The sequence below is a fragment of the Sparus aurata genome, chromosome 22 (assembly GCF_900880675.1).
Source record: "Sparus aurata chromosome 22, fSpaAur1.1, whole genome shotgun sequence".
In the NCBI taxonomy this organism is placed as follows: Eukaryota; Metazoa; Chordata; class Actinopteri; order Spariformes; family Sparidae; genus Sparus; species Sparus aurata.
This window is the reverse complement of record NC_044208.1, coordinates 13,444,621-13,453,272: the sequence shown is the minus strand read 5'-3', so window position 1 is coordinate 13,453,272 and position 8,652 is coordinate 13,444,621. Positions and strand designations below refer to the sequence as shown.

Here is an 8,652-nt window from a genome sequence, read left to right as displayed (position 1 = left end):
TTCTGAGTGACCAAGTGAGGTCGTCGCTGATGTGGAAGCCCAGGTATTTAAAGCTGCTCACCCTCTCTGGTTCAAGCTCCTGGATGAACAGTGGCCGACAAGGTCTCCTCTTCTTCCTCATGTCCACTATCATCTCCTTCAGCTTGTCTGCGTTGAGGGTGAGGTTGTTGTCGTCACACCATGACACCAGACTGGCCACCTCCTTCCTGTAGGCGGCTTTGTCGCCACCAGTGATGCATCCTATCACTGTGGTGTCGTACGAGACTTTAGGATGGTGTTGTCTTTGTGGGAGGCAACACAGTCCTAGGTTAACAGGGTGTAGAGGATGGGGCTGAGGACACATCCCTGTGGAGTGCCAGTGTTTGTGATAATGTTGGCTGAAGTCCTGTCTCCAATCCTGACAGACTGGGGCCTGCCAGTCAGAAAGTCTAGGAGCCAGTCACAGAGGGTGGGGTGCAGACCAAGTGTAGACAATTTGTGGGTGAGTTTGTAGGGGATAACAGTATTGAAGGCAGAGCTGTAGTTCACAAAGTGCATCCTGATGTAGGAGTCTTTGTTTTCCAGATGGAAGAGGGAATAGTGGAGAACAGCAGCTATAGCATCTAAGGCGGACCTGTTGGGCTGGTAGGCGTATTGCAGTTGGTCCAGGGGGTCCGGTATGCTGCTCTGAATGTGGGTCAGCACCACTCTCTCAAAACACTTCATGATGATTGGAGTGAGTGCTACTGGTCTGTAATCATTCAGGTGGGTGGGTGGACTCTTCTTGGGAAGGGGGACGATGATTGTGGTCTTAAAGCAGGAGGGAACGATGATGAAACTCTTGTCCATCCACACAGGTGTCTCTAATTGATGTGCTGGATAAGACCTTCAGTCAGGTGTAAGTTGACTTCTACGATGTCCTCAGAACTTAATGTGCTTATTAAAATGATCACAGGGAAAGTTGTCCCAACCTAACGGGAGTACAAGGGAGGAGTCAGTCAGGTTGTACACGTCCACACTGGTTTGAAAGGAGATCCAATGAAGCAACATTAAAACATATGCAGTGGCTTTAAAGTCCTGCAGTCACAACGACCAGTCTTAGTGTCATGATGACCGGTCGAGTGAACAGTGTTCGTTTTAAAAATACTGATTCAGCTATATCTTTGTGCTTTGCAAAGCAAGAAATAACTAGATGAGTAAACATGAAGACCTTGAGATGTGCATTGTGATCTCAGAAACAGCTCCCATTGATTTAGTAAAATGTCAAATTGCTTGATGTTGAAAACATTCCTGCTGAATAAAAAGGTGCATTAAAAAAACTCTAGGACATCTAATGGTCAAATTTTGTGAGGCAAAAGAGCCGGGGAACGATAAGTAGTGATGTGTAACGTTGTGTTACCGTGAGAACAGTGAAATGACCGTCATGACAAAGTGAGATTAGATCAGCATCTTGTCAACCATGCGCAGAACTCGACATTGCAAAACACATTGAGAAATACAGAATGACATGATAAGATGATTCCATCTCCATCCTTATAAAGAGACGGGTAACTCACGACTGCCCAGCAGAGACGTCCACATCACCTCTAGATCTCACAGTGCTCACTTTGCTGTCTTTGACACCAGTTTTTTTTTTGTTCTGACAAACAAGCTGTGGAAAGGTGAGAAGTCAATTTAATCCTGACGTTACTTTGATAAATGCAAAGTCTTTTAGATGAGATGTGATGAGCTTTGACACTGGTGAATGAAGGCAGTGAATGATTCTGGATGTGGCCACTGTGATTTGTTCCTCAGGATGAAGGGTGTTATGATCTTTCTGGTGTTGACGCTGGTCCTCATCATGGCTGAACCCGGGGAGAGTAGTCCTCGACCTGATATTATCCACCTGCCGCCCTGGTACCGTAAGTCACAAGTGTTTATACAAACTGAGTTGACGTTAACAGATTGACACAAACAGCAGGCTACTTTAGACTGAGATGAATAAATCACACTTAGCTGTACTAACTTCCTACACATAACTTTATTTAGTTCTGTATTTTGTTAAAATATTTTAAGTCCTGGTATCTCAGATAAGAAACCTAAAACTAAGTAAAGAGAGCATCATTAATGTTCTAAATGAAAAGATATTAAAATGCGATGATAATATACTGATGTTTATCTCATTTTCATCTTTTTTGTCCTCTTACGACCTCCAGATCCACCGTAAGTATTATTGAATATTTTTTGTTTATTCCAAACAGACGAATAAAATAAACAAAAAGACTGAACTGTGAAGACTGAAAGACTGTGAAATTCCTCAAACCTATCAAACACAGCAAGCATCAGTATTAACCAGATCCCTAGTTGATGTCTTCAAGTACCTTATTTTGTCCAACCCATTTAAATTCACAATGATATAATAAAGGGTAAAGAAGCAAGACAACACATTTTTTGAAGCTGAAATCAGTGAATTTCTTACTGAAATATCGAAATATTAAGATTCTGTTGATAATTTAACTCACTGTTTTCTCTCTATTCCCCTCTTCTCTTACTTGGTATAGAGGATGCAGACTGAGCAGGGGAAGAGGCCCAGGTAAATGGAACAGCGATAAACTGAAGCGATACTATGAAGACTGAGTCTGTTCTTGGTTTTGAAGATATAGTTTGAGCTATATCTTTGTGCTCTACAAAGCAAGAAATGATTAGATGAGTAAACATGAAGCTCTTGAAATGTAGTGATTTTAGTCACAGCTCCAACTGATGTTGAAAAAAGTCAAATTGCTTGAGAGTGAAAACTATCCTGCTGAATAAAGCTGCATTCCAAAAGACCGTCTCTGTGTTGTGGTGTTATTTAAGTGAACATGTGCTTATAATTTTATTGGTGATGATGATCAAGAACATTGTTTTTATTAAGTCAGAGGTAAATGTTTGTATTAGGTAGACCTAAATAATGACTGTGTTGGTGTGATCAGTTTATTAACTGAACACCCTTTCTATTTCTGTCTCTTTCTGAATGTATTTGTGTGTCTGGTAAAGCAGCACGTTGGAAATGATTCAATTCTGACATCCATCAACAGATGAATGATTCGGTCTATAAAGCATCAGAACAACAGTCAAAATAACAATTTTAAAGGAGCCAAGATGATTATTGTGTAAATGGAATTTGTACTGTTGGCTGTTTCCAAAACAGACAAAGACATTCAAGGTATTAAAATGTAAAATGCCGTTAAATTAGATCATTTCTTCATTTATGAAACTGGAATCATCACATTTTTGACATTTTTACTTGAAAATTGGTAAAAAAATATATATATATATTTCAGCAGCTCTTGAACAGATGACAGGCGTAAGTTGACTTCTATGATGTTCAGAGAACTTAAAGGTGACATATTATGCTAATTTCTGCTGTTGATATGGTTCCTTAATGTCTAAATGGAATGTTAGTAACATGCTTTGTTCGAAACAAAAGCCTAGGACAGAGCACAGCAAGGTTCTTTACACATCAGTTTCACAGCCCTGGTGTAAACAGCCGGTTTGAGTGCCTTTCCCTTTAAATGCTAATGAGCTATTGCGCACACCGCCCAAAGATGGTACTTGCACCGCCTACCTCTTCCTGGGGTGACCATGGCAATGGTTGAGCTTTGGGGTGAAATGGCTGTTGGAAAACAAACTGTGATGCAACCGTACATGTTCGAGCCAGAGTTTGACCCAGAACAAGAAGAAGCTCCAGAAGAAAGTCAGCAGCCAAGGATGAACATGGATGTTTCTCGGCGGTTACTAGTTAAGTTTGTTACCTCGACATTACTTTTGTGTTACTGCATAGACTAATGAAAGTTTTACAGGCTTACTGGCCATCTCCCCCATGTTGTTAGAGATAACAACCCCCTTCTCCTGCATCGAGCGTTTACATTATAGAGCTTAGCCAAATCTCGGCTGATATTTACTTATTTACTGCTGTCCATTTGCAGTAACACGGACGCAATCTAGCAATTGCCGTTACAAGAGAAAAGCGTAACCCCACATTTACTTATTCTTTTTAGTTTACCTTTATGTAGCCAAGTCAATTGAGAGCCTCTTCTTATTTGCAATGACGACCTGTAATTAGTGACAACCAGCAATTTTCAACAACTGTAGTTTTCAATAAACCACAGTTGGCTCCGATAACCTTTCTACCAGCAGTATTGGATTCTACCGGTTACAACAGTTTATAAACTTTAAATAAATATTACAATAGGAAGAACGCGACATGATTGCTTAGCTATCGTAGTTTCCAATGAATAATAAAAATTCTGCTGAATAACAGGTGTTTCTGTGAACCCGAGAATATCTGCTGTATGGAAATACCACAAGTGACTGTAAACACTAGGCAAACATGGTTGTCATTTTGCTGTACCTTTCATAATTTCTAGGTTACACAAAGACTACAGCAGCTTCCCGAGTCACCATCATGCATGGTGGACCGTCCTGGCTGAGAACCTGTCTGCCTGAATGTGTTTTCACTGCAGAATGCACTGAACATTTATCGGGCAGACTATGGACCTTAACGTCTGAGGGGAATAGTGCAGTAAGCTTTTAGTCACATAAATACAATTAATGTATCGCTAAAGTATTATGATGGATTTGATAAGAAACATTTGTAAAAAATAAATAATAATAATAATACTAATAATAATAGGAAAATAAATATCTAAAGTGGAATAGTTGAACTTTGTATATTAACTTCAATATCAATATGAAAGTAATAAGAAAGTATCTAGGTGCCATGGATGTGAACATTCAGTGCTGACTTTATATTGAATTGGGTCCAGCCAACATAGTCTACAGAAGCTTTGTAAGCTGGTGCTGGGGCTCTCTGGGGCGGAGAGGGAGAGTTGTGCTGCCTGCCTGCGTGGTGCTGAGGATTTGTGCAGAGTTCCCTGACGCAGAAGGACAGTATGTTGGGTTCAGACCTGTTCTTGGTTGAACCTTGACACATTACTGGCTATAATTCCAGCTTGTCGGGTCTAACATACTGAGCCACGAGTCTTCAGGGATTTTGAGTTTCAGCACCTCATTCACATATGGGGTCCTGGAAAACCTTCTAGAACATCAGGTCCAACAGTGCCTCAACCTAGTCTGCAGTGCAATAAACAAAAATTTGTGTTTACAGGAAAATGTTGCCTGTGGTCGGCCAGCATTTTCATTGTAATGCAGGGCAGCCAGGTAGAGTCTTGGGTGGAAAAATAGTACTTTAAAAATGATAGCAAGCACACTAAACTATACTGAACTAAACAGATAGTGATGGTTTATTCACCTGCATAACATTCCAAGGTATGGGAAGACAACATTCTTGGGTGCAAACCGCAGAATGATGCTGTGAAATGCCTCCAGTGATGAGGTCTGATAGTGAGGACTGAGCTTTTCCACATCTTTCAGAATTCTCTTATTAGTCGATGCCTTTATAGCCTGCATAAAGCTGGTGTTCATGAAATAAATCACATGAATTCATACTGTTTAAAGATCTTTAGATAAATATATATAAAAACGCACATTTTACACACAGGTGTGTTTGTGTATCTACCTGCTGTCAACCATTTGCTTTTGTCCCTTGAGGTGCGCAGCGCTGGAGGAAAGCAGGATCTTGATGTGTGTGGACATCTTGGACATGGTTAAGAATGGAGGTCCACTTAGCCACTCTCTCTGGCCCTGACGTAGAGGAGGCTGCTGTCCAGTACACATAGTTCTTTATGCTGCAATCTTTGTTCTGGGCTGTCTTGACCAGTTTCTTGGACAGTCCTAAAAAAACAATATTTCAGTCACTTTCAGATTAACAGTTTATGTTGAATACGAAATAACTCTAAACCTAACCCATGTAACACATTAGTAATTATGATAATAGGAAAATATACTGTGTGGACCTGTGAGCAAGGGCATTTTATCCTGATTTTCCCCCTCTAGCACACAAACACAGTAATGAATACATTTTTTCCATGTGCCAGACATCGTAGAACTGTGTCACATTGGCCTCCCTCAGGAACTTCTGGACCTGTGGGTGACGGTCTGTGACACTGCTGTCCAGTGGAACACCACGTGCCTCCAAGACAACAAGGTTCCTCTTCAGACCTTCTTTTTCCGTGTGATAACTTCCAGCGTCTTCGTTGCTCTGATCAGAAAAACACAAAAACAGAACATAAAAGTCTATTAAACAATATGATTTTTAAAAGCGGTCATTAAACACAGATTAGTACTTGAATATAGATCCCACCTTTGAACTCACCTGAACCAGTTGTATGTCAACACTAGTGTTGCTCCTCAGGTCCATCATTGAATAACTGCCACACTTTGCAGAGTGGCCTTCAAAAGTAAATGTATAATTTCACAAAAATTACATTTTACATATCACTTTGTTGGACTTCATAGTAACCACTTCTCTGAACAAAAACATTAGACTAAAATGTATCAGAAAGTCTTGTATACCTGGTAAGTCAGCCCTAAAGTCGCCACCGAGGATAACACTCTGCTGCTGACTAAGCTACTCCATCATTCCGTCCTGCACGGTCTTCCATGTGTGTATGAGGGCAGGCTCTATGTACGGGGAACAATAAGTAGTGCTGTGCAACTTTGTGTTACCCTGAGGACAGTGAAATGTCTGTCATGACAAAATTAGATTAGATCAACCTCTTATCATCCATGTGCAGAACTCAACATTGAAAAACACATTGAGAAATACAGAATGACTGGATAAGATGATTCCATCTCCATCCTTATAAAGAGACGGGTAACTCACGACTGCTCAGCAGAGACGTCCACATCACCTCTAGATCTCACAGTGCTCACTTTGCTGTCTTTGACACCAGTTTTTTTTTTGTTCTGACAAACAAGCTGTGGAAAGGTGAGAAGTCAATTTAATCCTGATGTTACTTTAATAAATGCAAAGTCTTTTAGATGAGATGTGCTGCGCTTTGACACTGGTGAATGAAGGCAGTGAATGATTCTGGATGTGGCCACTGTGATCTGTTTGTAACCCTTGTTACAATGTAATAACAGAGCACAGGTAAGTAATAATCAATACTAATATCTGCCCCAGTATCAGAAGACTTTAAGTTTGTAAGAGCCCTTATATTGTGAATACTCAAAAGACACAGGCAACAATGGTTTGAGTTTGTGTGGCCACTTGTTATTATAAATGAATAACACAGTGAAAATACATCAGTTTGTTTCAAAACATTCAATGAAAAATAACAAACTAAAATAATAAAGCCGGCAGAAATAAAACCCTCTGGTCCCAAAGTTGACGTTGGGGCCCTTTTTCCACTCAAGGTCAGAGAATCAGTGTTTGTTTTGTCCTACCACACAGTCCGTGAAGAAGGGGAATCTGGAAAATCCTTCACCACTCTCACAGTTCAATACCAGTAGATTCGATGTAGCTCGCCACCCAGCTCACACTGGGAATCTATAGATCTTGGGATCAGGAAACAATCTCTGGATCTCTGGAAACCTCACACGAAACCAGCAGGAAGCACTCCAATGGACATTGGGACGTGGCTGGAACCTCATTTGATGATATCACAAAAAACCTGACCTATAGACAGGTCAAGGGAGATCCAAATAGCTTGTTAGATTCACACCTTATCGATGTAAATCATATCCACTCTCTTATTTTCCATGAACTCTTACCAATCAATAATACTCCTTTGTATTAGCTGGCTCAAATCATGTTCTCAAAAAGTTTAGTTGTACAACAAAAAATCTAACTTTAGTTCAAGTGTTCATTTGCAGTTGTGAAACTATAAATACATTCAAAGTGCTTCTTATAATTATGTTCAAGTATTCAGAGAACTGTGACTACATTAATAACCATCTCAAAGAACTGAATTTACATTAGTAACCAACACCAGATTATTTTACAGAAATGAAAAATATTATATAGTGCTCCTTTAATCTGGTGGAGAAATTTGCATTAAGTGCAGTAAACATTCACAGTAATTTAGAAGCATTAAGGCTTAACGTGCTTAACTATCCCTCCTTGCACCGGTAACAGTGAGAGAATGCACTAAAAATTGACCTCTTCAATTACCACAGGCATAAAATACAAATAATCTCACAAATATCTTTTTTTCCAACATCTCTAATAAACAACAGTTTAGGAAAATAACATATTCATTTGTAAACAACAAATAAGATAATAAAAATTCTCAATAGTTAACATATGAAACCAAATAGCCATGCCAGCTAAGTGGTCAAACTCTAACCACTAGGCCGTTAGCATGACAAAACATAGTCTCAGGTGGCTAGCACCATTAGCACCTTTTTCATAGCCATCTTCGGCAATTACATGAATATCAGCTGTCTTATAATTACACAAACAGGTTAAACATTAATATTAAGTGCATTACAATCAACCGAACAGATTAAAGAGTGTTTTCACTCACCGAGGGATCAGTCAATGAATGATCTTTACAGCATTTCACCTCGCCAGATCGGCGAAAATCAAATCTTCTCTCACGCTGGTCTATAAAGTTTAAATGTAACAATATAGCAATCAGCAGCTGTTTAACATCATCATGAATTAATACAACTCCGTTTAAGAGATTATTTTCATGTCTTACCCAGTGGATGACAACGGTTTTATCTACACATGGATCGGACAGCACCCGAGGCGGCAAGTGTATCAGCGTCCGTAACCAGGAAGTAATGACAGGAAGTAAAACTACG

General features: G+C 39.8%; 1 long non-coding RNA gene across 1 annotated transcript; it reads right to left on the bottom strand.

Moving 5' to 3' along the window:
- Positions 1–4,456: 4,456 nt before the first annotated feature.
- On the bottom strand, positions 4,457–8,652 carry LOC115574452 (uncharacterized). The gene is made up of 8 exons (XR_003982489.1): positions 8,547–8,652; positions 8,370–8,449; positions 6,415–7,519; positions 6,215–6,291; positions 5,856–6,100; positions 5,519–5,733; positions 5,252–5,413; positions 4,457–5,073 (listed from the first exon to the last, which is right to left on the bottom strand). It is a non-coding gene; the product is annotated as an uncharacterized LOC115574452 (long non-coding RNA).